Raw genomic sequence first — 20,493 nt, forward strand, 5'->3', positions numbered from 1 at the left:
ATTCACAGTCCTCTATCGTGATTTCGGCATGCTCGGGTAATAGAATCACTGTCTTTGAAATAGCAGTATTATAGTATATTTGTGTTCTCATGTCGTATAGGAATGTAAGCCAAGGTTAAAATAGCTGGTACCTCATATAAAATTAATGTGTTCGTAGTGTTACTAAAATTCTTTACGACCAAGCGGAAAATTTCTGCAATGAGAAAGGAGCAACTTTATCAATCCTAGTGGCAGAAGCCTTGACCTCACGAGCGCAGAATACGAATGTTTTTGTATATGCATAAACACTATGCGTAGTTTTAGGGGAATGCAGCTTCGGAGATTCAAAAATATTTCCTCGACAGACTCCAAGATGCATAGGACAGAGATCCGGTTAACAGTGATTTTATATTTCTCCCTTTCAGTTCATCCAAATGTGTCAGACAGTGAGAATGAGCGGAACGAGTGAGAGGAAGGCGGTGAGTGACACAAATTTTAGAAAAGTTCAGTAGTATACAAACAACAAAACGAGCATGATCTTTGTTCGTTTGTGCCCATATCAGGGTAGAGATCTACTGGCTGCTAAATCAATGTGAAATACGGCCATGTGAGATGTATAGTTGACTAACATCACATATGTGAATCATTCACATCTTTTTGTCCGGTTGGCGAGCGATGCTACTCTGTAATGGCTATAATCATTTATTCATTCTAAACATTGAATTATCAGCTGTCAGAAGATTAATGTCTATACATCCTTTTTTCCTTTTTGACAAACCACAGACATTGAAATCAATGAAAGTGGTTGCTTTTGCCTATTACAATTTTGTGGTAAAGCACATCGTCTACATCCCTATCATATTTCTTTCTTACTACTTTTCTGCACTATTTATGCTCTCTTATGTTCTTAACAGCAATTTGCACACAATTATTCGCATCTAAAAACACTCTTACATTATTACACCACACTCAGACGGCTTAGAACTTTTTAAGTCACACCCAAAATCACTTTTATCCACACTTCATATGTTTACACGCTTTCGCTATTTGTTGCTTTAGTTCAATGAACTGTTTGCTGTCTGCCTGTCAGACGTCAGATTTATCACTCAAAGGGCCATCAATTCTTCTACCAATCACACAAGCTCATCTTTCTATGGGCGTATGTACATAAGTATATACTTACGAGGGTTGAGCAATAAATGCGCGCTTGCAATTTTGACTTGCATATAGGAAAAAAATTTTGTCAAAGTGATTCAAAGATCGCAGTAAATTGCATAGCCAAGATAGAATAAATCACCATGAATGGCTGACGAGTTATCGATCGTTGATCCCTTCAAGAGATTGTACACATCACATGGGTCCCGGTACACAGGCACATCGAAAGAAACTGCATTGCAAACGAATTAGCTAGGCAGAGTACGGCCAGGCCTTTGTTACATGCGAGCTAATGCTAAAAGAGCACATCTACTGTCAAGCCGACGAAAGATGGCTACTAATACCGCGGTGTCGGACAACAAAGCAAACCTGCTAAAATTTGATCCTTAATAACTAACTGAGCACTGCCTAATAGGTAGGCATCCAGAAAGGCTAGCAGTGTCTTATCATCGGCGCTGGAGGAGTTGTGAGCAGGATGATGAAGAAGAAACGATGGTTCATCTCATCTGCAACTACCCGGTGCATAGTGGCACGAAACAGTGCTTCCTTGGAGTTCGCTTTCTAGATAAACCGTGCAAGATCTGTGAGTATGACATCAAGGAAATGGTAGCCTTTATCAGATTCTCAGAATAGTTAGAGGACGAAAATTAATGGTGTATTTTAGTGCTTTTACAAGGGGCCTAATTATTACTGGCCTATGTGTGCCCTCGGTCAGCCACCTCGGCCGAATTTAACATATCCAAAATGTACCAAAAAATGTTCGATGTATGAAACAAGGCTGCTACGGTGCACCGTGAGCGCAGACCATACGACCATAATAGTATAGCGTTATCAATTACAGGACGAACAGACTAACTCATCCCGTATCTGCGCTCCCAGAAAATCTTAGAGCCACAATAGAGGTTAGCGCAAGGGTGCCGGAATAGTGGAAGGAGTAATGTCTGTGGTATTTTGTGGTATCAGATCACAGCTCACTGCAGCATTTTTCAGGCGGAAGTAGTAGCCGTAACCAAAGCATTTGAAGCATTGGAAGAAAATAGCTTAAACTGAAGCCACGTCAACTTTTATATTGACAGACAAGCAGCACTTAAGGCGATAATCTCACATAGCACAGCATCTAAAAGTGTGTTAGAGTGTCAGCAATCTCTGAAAAAAATTGGGACAGAGAGAAGCATACATCAATATTAGGTTCCAGCGCATATGTAAATAGCTAAAAAGGGCGCATCCATCAAAGCTTGTTCCGTAGACTTCCCAATCAGATTTGATGAGATTAAGAGTAGGCGAGAGTTGCTGACGATCGACCAAGCGGGAAATCCGTGGATAAAAGCACGGGACTGTAAAGTGTCAAAGATCATGTGTAGGTCTTACAATCTTAGACTAACAAAGTTACACTTAGCATTAAAAAGAACGGACTGTAGGCTCACGACGGGTATTCTGACTAGCTCCTGCCTTCTGGTGTTTCAAATTATTTATAGTCAGTGATAGCAGATGTAGGAGGTGCGGGTTGGAGGAGGAAATGATCGGGCACGTTACATGCTCCTGCCCTGCTCTTGCCAGGCTAAGATTGCAACTATAAGAAGTGACACAGCTGTCAGATCTAGAATCAGCAAGTGGCATAGGTCCTAAAAATATTCTAGTATTTAGCAAGAGAATGGTTTTATTTTATAAATGGGGCTGGTTTCTGACAGAAGTTTTTACTTTGGTCGCTAAAAAACTTCTGTTTACACTATGGACTCATTCAATCTAAGCTCGCGGATCGCCCAGTTCAACCTAACACAACCTAAGGGGCTAAAAGACTTTTCCTTTGTCTTACACTCTCCAGCCATCGTGTATATCGATCGATCCTCGTGTCAGCTACATATATCTTGACTAAATGTACATTAATACTCATGTAGATATGTGCATATATTTTTATGCAATAATCACACTTCGTTCCCGACTTCTTTCCCACATACTTCTTTCCCACATTTCATACTATGCACATGAGTAGTAGACCAGTGCATACCAATCGCTCATTGCATCGCGAAGAGTGTTTTTTTTTCCCTTCATAGCAGACATTTTTGCTGTTCCTAACGTAATTCTGCTCTACTATCATATACAAGACATATTATATGTTACCTCATTGTTACGTTGCATGCTGTAATGTTTACCTACGTAATTTTTTAGTTGCTCATTGTTTCATCAAAGATTTTTACGGAAGTTTTTCCCTTGTGACGAAGAAATGTCAAAATGTGCTGCCCCACTTTAAACATACGTTTAGTAAGTTGCGTTTTTTTCATTTGTTAATGTTTGTTTTGTTTCTGTGTTTTAACTTTTTTTTATTATATTATGTTTGGTTACATGCTCTGTTGTCAGTGTCAATATTTATGTTGCCCTGTTGTTGCTGTCACTATTGCTTTGTTATTTTCGTTGTTACTGCCTATGTGGTTAAATTTTTTTTTACTTATTTTTATTGTGCACTTTTTTCGTATGGTTCTATACTTTTTAAAGGAAATTCTTTATTATTTATTTTCTAATCGCATTTACACCTGTATTCCCAGAAGAATGCGCCACAATACACAAATATTTGCAGTGTCTCAATACAGCACAAGAGGTATGGACCTGTACATACCGCGATGTAGGGAGCTAAGTCAGAAATCTGAAATTTTGAAGTTATGCATATTAACAGATTCCGCAATTCACTACTTATTGCTCTGTATACTTTGTATACGCCGTGGTATGGTGGTAGCGTGCCCCGCCTACCACACCGAAGAGCATGGGTTCAACTCCCGGTCAGAGCCACAAATTTAGAAAAGAGTTTTTTCAATAGGAAAAAAGTTTTTCTACGGGTAGCCTCTGGACAGTGATTTTGCAAACACTCCAAGTGCATTTCTGCCACGAAATGCTGCTCAATGAAAGTTTATCTGATGCCGTTCGGAGCCGGCTTAAAACATGTAGAAAAAATTAAAAAGAGCACGACACAAGCTCGGCCTAAAATCACTTCGGAGGTTATCGCGGGCTTGGCGACTAAATCAAAAAAAAAAACCGTAACGGATGTTTGTCAAAAAAGGTTCGAAAAGGTTCGAAAAAGGTTCGGTGTTAGCAACAGGCCAAATACATAAAATTGGATCTCTATCATAAAGTTAAAGTTGAAGTTGAAGTTGAAGTTAAAGTTAAAGTTAAAGTTAAAGGTAAAGGTAAAGGTAAAGGTAAAGGTAAAGTTAAAGTTAAAGTTAAAGTTAAAGTTAAAGTCAAAGTCAAAGTCAAAGTCAAAGTCAAAGTTAAAGTTGAAGTCAAAGTCAAAGTCAAAGTCAAAGTCAAAGTCAAAGTTAAAGTTAAAGTCAAAGTTAAAGTTAAAGTTGAAGTTAAAATTGAAGTTAAAGTTAAAGTTAAATTTAAAGTTATAGTTAAAGTTAAAGTTAAAGTTAAATTTAAAGTTAAAGTTAAAGTTAAAGTTAAAGTTAAAGTTAAAGTTAAAGGTAAAGGTAAAGGTAAAGTTAAAGTTAAAGTTAAATTAAAGTTAAAGTTAAAGTTAAAGTTAAAGGTAAAGGTAAAGGTAAAGGTAAAGGTAAAAGTAAAGGTAAAGGTAAAGGTAAAGGTAAAGGTAAAGTTAAAGGTAAAGTTAAAGTTATAGTTAAAGTTAAAGGTAAAGGTAAAGTTAAAGTTAAAGTTAAAGTTAGAGTTAGAGTTAAAGTTAAAGGTAAAGGTAAAGGTAAAGTTAAAGTTAAAGTTAAAGGTAAAGCTAAAGGTAAAGTTAAAGTTAAAGTTAAAGTTAAAGTTAAAGTTAAAGCTAAAGGTAAAGTTAAACTTGAATTAATATCAAAGAAAACAAAATGTTGCATAAATATTATAATTGCATAAGTTGATAATATGCAATAGCTTTACCGCGGCAGTCCCCGAGTGACACACGTCCTTTTTTATTTATAATGACTAAGAGACGGGTAGGTACAAACTAAAAATTAAATTGATGCATATGGGGACGCCAATCAGTTTTTTGCCTTTCCTGAACATTGTGATTTTTGATCTTTGATTGGATAACGGTTGGTAGTAAAGGTGTAAAGGAATCGAGATAGATATAGACTTTCATATATCAAAATTATCAGTATCGAAAAAAAATTTGATTGAGCCATGTCCCTCCGTTCGTTAGCACGATAACTTGAGTAAATATTTTGATATCTTCACCAAATTGGGTACCCAGAACAGATTGGTATTGAAAATGAGCGAAATCGCACAAAAAACCTGATAATTTAGTAAATAATACACCTAGAATGTTGAAATTTGACATGTGGACTGATATTGAGACTCTTGATAAAAATTTGGAAATTTTTTTTAAAATGGGCGTGGCACCGCCCACTTGTGATAAAATCAATTTTGCAAATATTATTAATCATAAATAAAAATCGTTAAACCTATCGTAACAAAATTCGGCAGAGAGGTTGCCTTTACTATAAGGAATGCTTTGAAAAACAATTAACGAAATCGGTTAAGCAGCACGCCTACTTTTATATAAAAGATTTTTAAAAGGGTTGTGGACGAATAAAATAAGCTATATCTTTGCAAAATAGGGCTTTATATTAGTGGTATTTCATTTCCCAAGTGGATTTATAACAATAAATAGGAAAAACTTCAAATTTAAAAAATGGGCGTGGCACCGCCCCTTTTACGAATAAGCAATTTTCTATGTTTCGGGAGCCATAACTCGAAGAAAAATTAACATATCGTAATGAAATTGTGTACACGTATTTTCCTTATAACAGAAAATATTTCTAGAACAAATGGACGGGATCGGTTAAAGACCACGACAACTTAGATATAAAACAAGTTTAAAATGGTCGTAGGTTAGAATAACAAGTTTTATTGTAAGAGGAAATGGGAGACATTTTTTTTTAAACGGGCGGTGCCACGTTTTATGTAGAAAAGTAATTTATCTGAAATGAAATGTACAATTAAAGTTCACGCTGAGTATATAATGTTCGGTTACACCCGAACTTAGACACCTTTACTTGTTTTCAGTTGGTGTTGGTATGCTGTAGGGGAAATAAAAAATGTAAGCTTAAGTGGAGTGTGTGAAGCTCGTATGTTGTATGGAGCAATTCAGAATATAAGCGTAAGTGTAACTGTAGCGCAATGTGAAAATAGTTGACGTGGTAGAGCTTATATGAGCGAAATCAGCCAGCCAATCAAGGAAAGGCAAGAAAGGAAATGCAAGGAAAGGAAAGCAAAGTAAAGGAAATATGGGCGGGTTGTCCATTTCTTATAGAAGAGTTATCGGTTTTTATTAGTGTGTTATCGAGATATCGATTTTTTTAAATTGCTTCAAGCTTTCCATCCAACGGTAACAAGGTTTTATATTTTTTATCGATATTTTATAGAAAAGTTATAAAAATGGTATCGATTTATAAATTATAAATTATTTATTGAAAAGTTATCGACGTGTTATAAAAAACTAATCGATTTGTTATCGTAATGTTTTCCTTGCGTTATCGAGTTTTTGCCGAAAATTCCCAATGTTTTATCTAAATGCCCCCACACCGAAGGTTCTGGGTTCAAGGCACGGGAAAAGCAGCATCGAAATCTTTAGAAAACGTTTCTTCCATTTTCTCAGTGCAAATTCAGTGTATTTCTGGTATGAAAATCTTCTCAGCGAAAATTAAACTGTTTCAGATGACGTTCGGAATCGGCATAAAATATATAGTTCCCGTCCCGACGATTTGTAGGACAAGTTAAAATGTAGCACGTCGCAAATTGGAAAGGAAGCCGGCCATAATTTCCGTGAAGGTACAATGTGCCTTGTAATTAAAAAACTAAATTAAAGAAAAAAAGATTGGGCTACAAATCTGCGTACTTATCCAAAATTCAGAAAACTATAAATAAAAAATTCATAATTTTCGTAATATTTTCTCAAGTTTTTTGAATTTCTTCGTAAACGTATTTGGAATTGATTTCAATTACAAAATTTATAGGAGTTTTTATTTTCAAATTAGCGAAATTAACAAAACAAGCTGTTAAATTGACTAAGTTTGATCAAAAATTGTCACCGCCATTTTTGTGTTCGCTGCCGTAAGTTACCTAAATGTTTTTAGGCCAAGGGTAGTTCAAACAAGTAAGGAAGGCTAAGTTCGGGTGTCACCGAACATTACATATTCAGCTGTAAGCTTTGGAGACAAAATAAGGGAAAATCACCATGTATGAAAATGAACCTAGGGTAACCCTTGAATGTGTTTGTATGACATGGGTATCAAATGGAAGGTATTAAAGAGTATTTTAAAAGGCAGTGGGCCATAGTTCTATAAGTGGACGCCATTTCGGGATATCGCCATAAAAGTGGACCAGGGGTGACTCTATAATGTGTTGGTACTATATAGGTATCAAATGAAAGGTGGTAATGAGTATTTTAAAAGGGAGTGGGCCTTAGTTCTATAGGTGGACGCCTTTTCGAGATATTGCCATAAAGGTGGACCAGGGGTGACTCTTAGTTGTATATGTGAAGGCGTTTTCGATATATCGATCAAACTGTGTACCAGGGTGACCCAGAACATCATTTGTGGGTTACCGCTAATTTATTTATATATGTAATACCACGAGCAGTATTCCTGCCAAAATTCGAAGGGCTTTTGATTTAGCCCTGCAGAACTTTTTTATTTTCTTCTACTTAATATCGAAGGTGTCACACCCATTTTACAAAGTTTTTTCTAAAGTTATATTTTGCGCCAATAAACCAATCGAATTACCACGTCTCATCCCTTTTTTCGTTTTTGGTTTAGAATTATGGAATTTTTTTCATTTTTCGTAATTTTCGATATCGGATTTCGGCCATTTTTTATACCCAGATAAAGTGAGTTCAGATAAGTACGTGAACTAAGTTTAGTAAAGACATATCTAATTTTGCTCAAGTTATCGTGATAACGGCCGAGCGGAAGGACAGACGGTCGACTGTGTATAAAAACTGGGCTTCATCTGATTTCGCCCATTTTCACAGAAAACAATTATCGTCATAGAATCTATGACCCTACCAACATTTTACAAGGATTGGTAAATTTTTGTTCGACTTATGGCACTAAAAGTATTCTAGACAAATTAAATGAAAAAAGGCGGAGCCACGCCCATTTTGAAATTTTATTTTTGTATTTTGTTTGACTGGAGTTGAATTTAAAAGTAGACGGTGCCACGCCCATTTTCCAAAATTTTCCTAATTTTCTGTTCTGCGTCATAAGATCAACCCACCTACCAACTTTCATCGCTTTATCCGCTTTGGTTAATGAATTATCGCAATTTTTCGGTTTTTCGAGGTGAGTGCCCAGGAACCTTCGTACCAAATTTCATCAAGATACCTGAAAATTTATTCTAGTTATCGTGTTAAAAATCAATCAAATTTTTTTCCGATACTGATGATTTTGATATATTGAAGTCTACATCTATCTCGATTCCTTTATACCTGTACAACCAACTGTTATCCAATCAAAGTTAATATACTCTGTATGCAAAGCACGCTGAGTATAAAAACCTTAACAGATTGGAAAAGGTTCATCATTCTTAATAATGTGGTATCAAAACTGGTAGTTTACTTACGAAATATCTCCCTAAGAAAATCTTAATTCTCAACTTATTCAACGATTGAACGTCTGTATAAAATCACAGTAAATACTTATTTTTAATACCATCTGAGATTAAGCACATACAAATTGTACCAAAATCCAATTTTATTTTTTATTTTTTCAAAGATAATACAACAAAATCCGCATTCCACGTACCGATTATAAAAATAAGCACGCATGTGCTGTAATACAAAGCTAATATGTCCTTAGTCTATAAATAAGACAAGTTCGAGTCTACGTGATTCCAAAAATATGAATCTCTATACATACGTATGTATGTATGTCCTCTAATATCCACAGGTGAGCATGTAATTCGCTTATGGAAATCTTATATTATTCCGATATATAAACAAAGCGCAGGATTTTGCCCACAAATGAGCTCTGCTTGAAATATATTTACATGCATACATACTCAAATATAGCTCAAATTATATTATAATATACCACACTGCCATACAATAAACAAGTTTTATCTAAATACATATATACTTTTCATCATCATATGAAATCAAAATAATCGCTTTATAAGCAGACGACACAAATCAAAATGTCACACTGAAAATCACTGCTATCGCTGCCAAGATGAAGTGATGCTGCAAGGCCATGATATTCTCAAAAGCAAAGCAGCTTAGTAGTGGAGCCGACAACGGAATGAACGCCGCCAGCAACAGTAGTGCTGATATTAAATTGTGGATAGCACAACAACAAGCAGTTGGACTGACGACACGACGATTACTTGACTACACAGCCTCGGCTTGACTAACTGAAAATGTTGGCATTAAACATAAGTGGGAATATCCTTTTTATGCTTGATGTGACACGTTCAAAAGCGAAACTCAAGTGGTGCCACGAACTTTTAGCAGGAATGGGTGTCGCATCAAAAAATAACCACAAACCAACAACCAACAGGCTTTGTAGTACAGAGACGACTCAGACATGCAGATATCACAAATTGGCAAGCATCAAACAGTCAGGCAGTAAAGTAACTTATCAAAACCCAGTATTACCAGCATGAGTAGCAGCAGTCAGGGCAAGCTAAACACAAAGCGCTAGGTGTGAGGGCGATCATAGCAGTGGCTCAATTCTTTACAGCGGCCACCACTACCACAGCTTAACAGTTGAGTCAAGCGTAAATTTCTGGTATAAATAAATTGAAAATTGCTTATGGCAAATAGCAAATTAAAGTTAATTTTCATATATTTCACGCATTGTGCTCACACATACAAGCGCGCTCGCAGCGTTTTGTGGATGGGAAAATAAGTTGTTTTTGTTGCGAAAATATGCTAGAAAATTGAGTGAAAAAAAAAACATTTAAAAGAAATATTTACAAAGAAAGCGCATTGGACTATACCCTCTTGCAGTTTGGTTTCACATACGACAAAGGCAATCTGCTATAAAAAAAATCGAAAAAACTTCTTACATTATTATTTACAGAACTTTGCCGGATTCTTTTCGGTAACAATCGATACCGACAAGTTGTTGTTTTATACGCAAATTATCGATATCGAATTACTATTGTCAAGTAATCGGTTTTTTGTCTCAGAGTTCCCAACTTATTTTTCATTTTTTTCCAGCTTATTATGGCAAGGTTACAGAAGCTGCATTATTTTTGTATTGAGGTTTTATCGGTATAAATTTCATAACAAACCAATTAGTCGTTAAGTTAACAAATTGATGATATTTGGATAACAAATTGATAATGCTCTGATAAAAAATCGATAACTAACAGTAGACAGAATATCGATAGCAAGTTTATAGCACTCCGATAACAAATCGATATTTTCTTTAACATCTGTTACCTTTTGATAAATAAACGATGATTTTCAGTGAAAAATTCATAACTTTTCGTTAGAAAATCTATAACTTTTCAATAAAAAGGGTTAAATTTTCGATAACAATTCAATAACAAGGTGATAAGTTAGTGGTAACACTACCATAACATATCCCTAACAACTTAACAACTTTTTGATAGCATATCGACACTTTTAAAAAAATAATCGATTACTTGCATATTATAAATTGATAGTCCGCTAACTCAGCAATAATAAATCCATAACTCCTTGATAACTTCTGCTATCGAGAGCAAATTTATAAAACTTCGATAGCTAATCGATAATTCGTCTATGCCTTGTTGATATATAATGAAGAGAATTTTGCTGAAACAGGGGTATAGGTGTCGTAAAGAATAATGACATGTAACTCGATAACCAGTCTCTGGCTATTGCTTGTTGTTGCTATTGTAGCGATAAGCACACTCCGAAGGCAGTGTTATCGATGTTCATGGTCCTTTGCCGGATGCAGGTCGGGTACGTTCCGGTAACAAACACCATTAAGGTACTAGCCCGACTATCTCGGGAACAATTTGGTATGACCACATGAAACTTTCAAGGCCATACCGCACTCTCATCCCCGAGATTCATAAGAAACTTGGGATCGCCAGAGCCTCGGCTGTTAAAGAAATAGGATTCGCAACGGGTAGATGAGGTTGGCAATTTGGTTGGAGAAGCTATACGGGTATATTGCGCTGGCAACCCCTTGAAAGCTTTGCGCTACACAACCCCTTGAATTAGTTTGGTATTTTTTTGCCTTTACGACAGGCATAGCTGCCGCGGGTATATTCTAGGCCCCGTAACCCGCTGGGGGATGGCTATTACTTCACACCAGGTGAAAAGGTTAACTATATCCATCATCTGAAGAACAAGAAAATTTGCTTAGAGAAGTGAAAAAAATGGCGCCTGTAGTAGTTGACCTTCCTTAAGGTGCTTCTAGCGGGCCTAACCGAGTTCATATGCCGCAAAGGACCGCCTACATACCTAACACTATTCTAAATCTTTGGGGAGTATTTTTGCAGTTATAACATCAACAGCAACAAGGAATAAACTATTCGGTTTGGTTTTGGGTATTCATTCCTCCTTACTGTCCTGCAAAAGTGATGTCCGCCCAATAGTTGCTTAGCTGAATCGAAGCCCATCTACAGAGGAGCAGTTCACAAGTAGCCGGAGGTAGTCCGTATACCCCACAGTCATTTCCCTTCAGTTGAATTGCACCGATTCACGCTAGGAGATTCGAGTAACAATTACCAGGCATTTGCTGTGGCCCTGGTTGGTTGTTTGGTTGTTGTGCTGCCCGGCCGAAGATACCACACCATAGTAGTACTCTAGACGTTAGTTTGCATGCACATTCTCCTGGAACCAATTGCATAATATAGCCTGGTGTGCTTACTCAAATCATTTGGTTAGATCAATAAAATTCTGATGTCTTTTATGGAGTATTTGGATACCGCCCCTACAGTTCGGAGGCTCATGTTCGCAAGCGCTGGGCACTCGCAGTTCACTCGCTCTGCTTACAAGCGTCTACACTACAGCTCCTGCCCCTGTCGTTAAAGGGGACTCCCATTTTCTCCGCATGTGGGCCAAATGGCAAGTGAACCGTAATAGTGGATGTAATCCTGAATATCTCTTTCCTAGACATATTCAGCATAAATTATCTTCTTCTCTGGTTGTAGTCAGGACTTGTTTGCTTGGTGATATGCAAGTATCCATAGATAAAAGTGGCCGGTGAACCATGACTTTGCTGTGTTCATCCCCTCTTTCATTGCCATCAGTTTTGCTGTTACAGGTTACCCAAGTAAACGCGATGGGAACAGGATTTGCTGCTTCACATAATGCCCTCTTAAACTTTTTGACAGCCTTATAGGAGGTATCTAGTCAATGTTATGCATTTAGCGCTACTTGGTTTTCCGAGTATATACGTATCTCGCCATTGCTTAACCGATTATCTAACAGGAAAATAGAGGCCTTCTCTATATCTAGTATCTCTGCTTGGAAGATATTATCTGAGTTTGGTAGACTAATGGATATTGTGACATTTAATTGTTCGGAGAAAACCACCGCATCAACAACGTAGGCCACTTTGAACCTGTCAGGGTAGAGTGAGGTTACGCCCTCCTTGTTAACTTTGTCGGCTGACTAATCTGATCTTCAGGGAAACCTCGCCTTGAAAACCTCGCAGATTATCTTAATCTTAGAATAATGCGATTTAACTAGAGCAGTCAGGCATACCCAATCGAAACTTAATCGCTTAGGGCTATATTAGCAGCTTGAATATTGCAGTATATGTTAAATTTTCCAACCATAGACGCACTCAAAAGAATTTTGTCCACCACATCCTTAATAGCGACAAGTTCCTCTTGGAATAGGCCACACCAATCGAACAACTCTTAAACTTGTGGTTTACATTGAGCCCCTAACAGAAAACCCCCTCCAACTTCGTTCCGAATTTGTATCAGGGAGGCGAATGCTCATACCCATAATACTTCTCCAAACCTTCGGGTAGTATTTTTTGGGCTATGTCAAAAACAACAACATGAAGGGGAATATTGACGATGTATATTGAAATGATTTTCCGTCATCCCATGTTAAATTTGGTCTCGAGACAGGCCGATTTCGGCGGTGTGCCATCATCAAGGTCATTCCGAAGAGAACGAAAATCGACACTGATGATGGCACAACGCCTAAAGCAGTCTGTGTTGAAACCAAATTTGACAAGGGATGACGGAAAATCGTTCCAATATACATCATTTATCCACCCTGTCGGAAAATCAACAAAAGGAAATATTGACAATGGATGGATATACCTGCATATACTGACGTACGGATATTTTTTTTTTTTTGACTATAAGCAGTTTATAGGACTCGGGTGTGTAGCCCAACAAGCTCAGATATTATAGGTAATACCCGAACGCAGATATGTAGGTATAAAAAACGCTAAAATAAAAAATAATAAAAAAAGTTAAAAAAAGTACTTATATACTTAGCTACATATGTACATCCCACCTCCAGCACAAACCGCAGATATAAAAGATGTTAGTTTAATCACCAAAAACTTCAATGCTACAAATTTAAGCCAAATCGCAAATACCAAATTACAAAATGCATTTTCTTTACATACCTACCTACTTGTACTTAGTAGCCTGAAGGTTCCATCACATAAACGTACGTATAAAAAATGTTTTCAAAGCAAAAAAAAGTTAATTTATATGAAAAAAAATAAATGAAATAAACCACTGAAAAGAAATCGCGCTTACAACGAGAGTAAGTAGCAAACGAGGACAACAACAACGTGTGGCACGTTTTAGTCTTAACCGATGATATTGCTACAGACTCTGTTTCATTGTAAATATATATACTTAACACAGACAACTACGAGTGTATGTAGTACGACTAATAAAGCTGCCGTTTGGAACTGAGCAATAAGATTCTTACTTGTTGGTTGCTTACATTTACCATTGCCCAAAGGTGAAAATATATTAAACAACAAAAGCAATGAGATCCCTATCATTTGCACCAATGAATACTCAGAAGAGGGGAGCTCACATTGTCGAAGAGCAGCGCCGAATGAAAAATGTGGCAGGAAAGTTCTAAGCATGAAATTGGGTAGGAGATTGAAATTAGTAGATGTCTATTAAGTATGTAGATGAAATCTGAGGCACCATAGCATAGGCATAGGCAGCAAAGGGGAAAAGTAGCGCGCAGGGGAGCATGTATATGAGTGCCAAGTTATGATTAGTAACTTAGGCATTCATAGATTGTTTCTATGCTAGAAGCGGTAATAGAATGATAGAAATCCCTTCTATTCATGAAAAACCCAACTAACCACGTAATCAGTAGTTAGCTCTTTAACGTTTTGAAACTCTTATGCTGTTTCGTTATGAAGTGCTTCTATGCGTGGAGTTAGTGTGATACAATTTCAGATTAGATGGACAATTGTACGACGAAAGAGCTGGCATTTGATCAACACAATGGTTACTAGACGTAGCTAAGAAAAAGAGTTGCAGTTTCTCTGGAGTTGTGGAAGGATGTGATTTTTAGAAACATTATTGCTTACGGTGCCGGGGCATCGAGGCAAGTGTAGCTGTAAGCGGAAGTTTTGTATAGGTATTATGTGCGGTGGAATGTAGGAGCGGTATACTTTTGGGGAAACCAGAATTTACATACTCTGCACTGAATCGCAATTGTTCTGAACTAGCTCAGAACTATCTCATTAAAAGATGATACTATACCTTTGAAGTGCTTTCAGCTGACACTTTTAACATTGTGATATCCTACGAAATGGCAAAAGGGGAGCACTTTGTACACCTTTGAACACGTTCTTAACTGGTTTCGTTGTTATTGTTGTTGTAGCAGTGCTTCGTTCCATCAAATACGTGCGACCACTCACTAATTTTCATCAATGTCCTCTGACGGGAGTCCGAGGAAACTTACACTTTCAACAGAGTTGGAGCATAGAGATAAAGGTGTTAGAGACGCTGGTTCCACATTGCAGTTGCAAAGATGGTTGGTGTCATGTGGGGACACATTACAAATGGGACATACATTGGGTATGTGGGGGTTAAATCTGGATAAGTAAGAGTTTAACCTGTTACAGTATCTAAATCGATGTCGAGCTAGAGTGACGCACGTATCGGTAGGTTAATTTCTTAAATTTACCGTATTTGTCTTTAAGAATTGAGTTCACCGGAAAATCCCTGTCTAGTAGTCCTACGACTTTTTATAAATGTTTCTGAAAGCCTTATAATGCTTCTTTTTTCTATACGGCTGAACTCTTAAGTGCCGCATTCATAGTTCCTGGCAAGCGGAGATATCTGTTGGGATGCCCAGATTTCCTTGTGTTCAGCAAAAACTGTTTTTTCAGATTTTTATTGCACTCCTTTATGGGTATTTTTCTTGCCTTACTGTATAGGTGATGTTCTGGGGACATAAGAAGTCATCCCGTGACATTTCTGTGCGGGATGGTTTGACAGGCTTGCAGTTTCCTCCAGTGTATTTCTTTTGGGCTCGGTGATCATTCCGTCATAGGTGTGTGGCTACAAACTCTGCCCCCCGCTCTGCATCCGATCAGCACCAGTTCAAAGATAGTCACTAAACCCGTAGTGCGAAACAGGGTAAGTGTAAGTGTGAGTTGTCGGTTTGTTATCTTTTGGTTATCGGCTTGCTGTAGACGTGTTATCGATGATTCATTGATGTCTTATCGAGTTTTTTTGCAAATGGGTTATAATATCGATGCGTTATTGCCATTTTATAGACGATTTTTTATCGAAGCGTTATCGGTTTGCTATCGAAAGTTATTGATTTGTTATTAGAATGTAATGCATTTGCTGTAGAATTTGTACAATTTTTTTTGAAAAGCTATCGGTTTCTTATCGAAAAATTTTCTGTTTTTTATAGAAAAGTTAAAAGTACAAGTTATTGATTTTTTATCGAAACCATCTATTTTCTATCGAAAATGCGTCGATATATAATCGAAAATTAATTGATTTCGTAATCGAAGTGTTTCCGATACACGATAGATGAGGTATCGTCGTGTTATCGATTTTTTATTGACATGTTATCGATTTTTTATCTTGATGTACAACTGTTTGCTTTTGAAATAGGCAATAAATTGGCTAAGGTGGACACTGCTCTCGATGAATCGGTAGATGTCCCATAAGGCTTGGTGGAAATCAAATTGAGACATGAGTTGCATACAATTCATCAAGCAAGAAAGACGTACTTAAGCACAGGGTTGAAAATTTCTAAGATCGTGTGCATATACTGCGATATAAGGTTTACAAAATTGTTCATATCTTTAAAGAAAGAAGACTAAAGCCTCATAATGGGCATACTAACTGGGCACTGCCTTGAGGGGTCACATCCTTAACTGCAGATGTAGGAAATATCGGCTGCAGGCACAAAGGAAAGTGTATTCGTGTCTTCTGCTCGCGTGGTATGGTACTATATAGAGACGACAGAGTTGCCAAATCTCGAGGCAGCTATTGAGCTAGGCCCTAGAAAACTTCTAGTATTTGCAAGAGGTCAGAGTTATTGTATAACATAAGTCCAGGTAGCTAAGTGGGGGCTTTACGTTTGGTCGTAAATTAAATTGAGGTATAACTATGCATACATTCAGTCTATGTGAGGTTTTATTGACCGGCGAATTCAACCTAATCTAACGATCCAGAAGAGGAGAGACATAAATGTTCATTTGCGGTGTACCCTTTCTTACCCTTCACCGAGTCACTACATTTAATCCTCGTAAAGCCCGCTTGGCAAGAAATTATTGAAACAGTTAAACCTAACTTAAAATGTTTATGAGTAAGTTATCATTTTTAGAGCGAAATGGTCTGCGAGGTGTTTTAAGGTACAGCGTAATGTTTGTTCCAGCCTTTTTGTAGTCATACAATCGACACAAGCACTTAAAGAGTGTAATCAAAGTAATGGGATAAAAGCGAAGTACAACAAACTCAAAATACATTCATAAGCACATACATACACTATAATAACGAAGGTGCAAATGTGTAAAATATGTATGTATGTATGTGTGTTGGAGTGAGATTAAAAGTGCTTGAATAAAAAAGGCAAGGTAAAAAATCAAAAAATATTTACGTCCCTTAGCAAATATGCCAAAGCAAAATAATGTGATGTGTAGTGAAGCAAATAGCGGAAATTCCAGATAGATTATATTGGATGCTGGTGAGATATACAGACATACATACATATAAACAGCCATATATTAGAGAAAGGAACAGAGATAAAAGTTTGAGTAAGAGAAAAATGAATGCAAGTGGAAATCAAATAAGAACTTAGAAATGTATTTGCATTTAGAGAAGTATTTATGTATGTTTATATGTGTGAGTCATTATGGGGAGGAAGGTTGTAAGCAAAACAGGAGGAAAAGTGTCAATTTGGCGCCGCACATACTTTGTTAATTTCTTTCAGAATTTTTTCGTATTTTTTATTTTCTTCATTGCAAATACACTATCTCTACATATCTTCAAAGCAGTTTGCATGTTTTTTTATTATTTTTTCTACACCTACCGCAATTGATGAGAAATAAATATGTAATATAAAATGTGGAAAAAGCAAACAAAAAAATGTTTAAAAGTCAAATATAGTTTAAAGGGGAAAAACAGAAAATTGAAAATAACTGCCAACGTTGAATGCTGAGATTTTCTTGTTTTCTTGATGCACCACAGCAATGTGATAAACAAATACTAGCTGGTGTCTGTTTTCATATATGCAGATATGTGTTTGTAAGTATATGTGACGCTAGATAGTGTTCACTACGCTTTTGCTTTCCATTTGCTTTTGCTCTAAAATTCTTGCGGTGTGCACACGATATACATATGTACAACAAGCTATTGGTGTTAAGATATTGCTTTTCTTGCTGCTGCTGTTGCCTTTTGCTTTGCTGTTGCACTTATCTATTACTCTACCTCCTTCCGCTGTAAATGACATGTCACAGCACATAAACGCATTTCCGCTTTCTTTAATATTCAAATTTTTTGTAAGTGTTGCAACGTTTTATGTGGCACAATCATTAAACGTACTTAAGCGTGTGTGTATGTGTGTAAGTGCATGCGTGCGTATGACACCGTCAGCAAACCGATTTTTCACATGTCAACGTTATGTTAACTTTTGCTTGCAACAGACACAACAAATAAGAAACACGCATGCATGCAGCGCATTTCAACGAAGAAGTTCGTATTTTAATGTATAGTGTTGTGCGATACGATTGCATAGTAAGATAATAGTAAGGCCTTGTAAAACTCGGCTTAAACTTAATTCAGCAAGGAAGAGATCATTTGGGGACTTCTCTCCAACTTTTATTTTGGTCCATCAATCCTTCGGTATCTTTTAGAGGGTCGAGTGTTTGTGCTGAAGCTGCGGTAAATATTGTGGTTTCCCCTTTTACAGGGAACTCGTTTCAATCAGTTTGAAGGAAACGCAAACTACTCTCAATTTGAGTTTGATTATAATTTGTCCCCTGACCCCCGACCATCGTGAATATTCACACCAACACGATTAAACCTAGGGTCAGGGAGCGAGCCTGACCTTGCGCTTCATACCCACCCCATCTCTAGGCACTACTGTATTCGCTACCACCGTAAGCATAGGGCGAGGCCACAGCATAAATTTGTTTTTATTTTATTCACCGGGTAGTTAGCCTTCTATTCATCATTCACCGATCTTCCGATTATTTTAATATATCTCAACTCGCTTACCCATCCCCCCGGACCCATAGACATATTCAACCATCTACCAATCAGATTTTCCACCTTCATAAATCCTACACTTTAGCAACTGTGGTGTCTGTCTACCATTTTACAAATAAACCTTCGTTATCGGAAGTTTGGCATACGCCACAATTCCATCATGCCACAGCCGGGTCGGGCATTGTCCTCAGACTTTGCGCCCGCGAGTGGGTCCACCTACATAACTAAAAGGGTAGTTGAGATACATTATAGTTGCCCGTCTTATTTCAGTATCACATAATTTTTTTTAGGCACAAGCCCACGCCGTCACATAACAAACATTAGGTTAGGCTCTGGGTGGTTAATAAGGGCAAGGGTGTAGTTTAATTTTTTTCTAATGAATTATACTCCGCCTGCTCTTTAGGATATTGGCAATTGTCATTAGCAGCCAAGCCGTTGAAGGCGCTTGCTCTTTGCTAGCTTTCGCGATGCATTGAAGCACGAAAATCTTTATCGGAATCCGGTAAAACTATTCCTGACCCCATAAGAAGTTCTGGAACTCTCTCCTTAGTATGGAGAAGGACTATAAATATTCAGCTAAGTTGATACCGGGATGAACACATTATCAACTAAGGAAGGTCCTGCCAAGTATCTGCAATAATTGAACAGATGAGATTGCATACAACTCAAGGGATTACTGACAAGCCAATTTAGATAGTATAAACATTTCACTCTGAAATCGGCACCTACCCCACATATGAAATATTTTATTGATTTTATTATCAAGTAATTCAATGGGTCTGGTGGCTGAGGCTGCTTTGAGTAAAATTACTTAACTATGAAATCTGGCAAGGTAACGTACTATCAAAGAGGACATTCTGCAAACAACACTAGGAAAAAATGTGGCTCAAACGTCGATTAACGAGAAACTGCCGAGCGTCTTGATCCTCAAGTGAGAAACAGATATTTTATTTTATTTATTCGGCAAGGAAGAGTTTAGTACCGTGAAGAATTACTAGCCCATAATAGTTGGCCTTCTTCTCTCTGAGACTCTACAAGCGGCATATCAAGCAAACAAGTATCCATGATAAATTTCTGCGATTTTCCTCTACTCATTGTCACGTAGCTCCTTTAGGAGGACTCCTCATTGCTAAATCTTTAACGGGTAGTACTACAAAAGCGTCTTGTATCATAAAATATACCGGCAACATATCGTTCATATTGCAATACAAACCCCAACAATTTTATGTTACAGTGAACAGCCCTACTTTTCCGACGTTTCTCAACTACCTTCTTAACGAAGTATGCATAAATTATGCGTGATAAACTCTATCCGGCTCCCGGTCAGTTGGGGTGCTATACACAATTTTTCGGTATTTTTATAGTTCCTTCCAGCTCATCGTACAAAACCGGGTAGATTTTTTTTTCGTAATAGCTCTAATAAACTATTCTCGTTGCTCACATACTACACAACACTGTACGCTTAAGCTCCATTGTGTGCATGTATGAGTATTCTTAAACTTCTTACCTTTTCTTTTGATGACTTCTTTTCCTTCAAATACTTGCCGCCATACGTGCATACTCATTCAAATCTTTGTTGTTCACAATACTTTACATGCATTGTATGCGTCATAAAAATGTTATTTGCTGTTGCAACATTTTGCTGCATACAGCATTTGAAAAAAAAAAACCAAATGTACAGCATAATATTCTTTTTAATCACATATCATTTTTGTTGATTTTCTTTGCCCTGCTCTTAGCTTGCTTTTGCTA

General features: G+C 37.2%; 1 protein-coding gene across 2 annotated transcripts in view; it reads right to left on the reverse strand.

Annotated features, from left to right (window-relative positions):
* LOC137239547 (uncharacterized) overlaps positions 1-20,493 on the reverse strand; it is an 81,944-nt gene that overhangs the window by 13,993 nt on the left and 47,458 nt on the right. Inside the window, exon 1 of one of the 2 annotated variants that reach the window (XM_067764975.1) lies at positions 934-1,010. The exons of the other annotated variant lie outside the window; for it this stretch is intronic. The gene's annotated coding sequence lies outside the window, so the exon portion shown is untranslated. Of the gene's footprint in view, positions 1-933; positions 1,011-20,493 lie in introns of those variants that run through there. 2 annotated transcript variants of the gene reach the window in all.

The sequence above is a fragment of the Eurosta solidaginis genome, chromosome 2 (assembly GCF_040869045.1).
Source record: "Eurosta solidaginis isolate ZX-2024a chromosome 2, ASM4086904v1, whole genome shotgun sequence".
In the NCBI taxonomy this organism is placed as follows: Eukaryota; Metazoa; Arthropoda; class Insecta; order Diptera; family Tephritidae; genus Eurosta; species Eurosta solidaginis.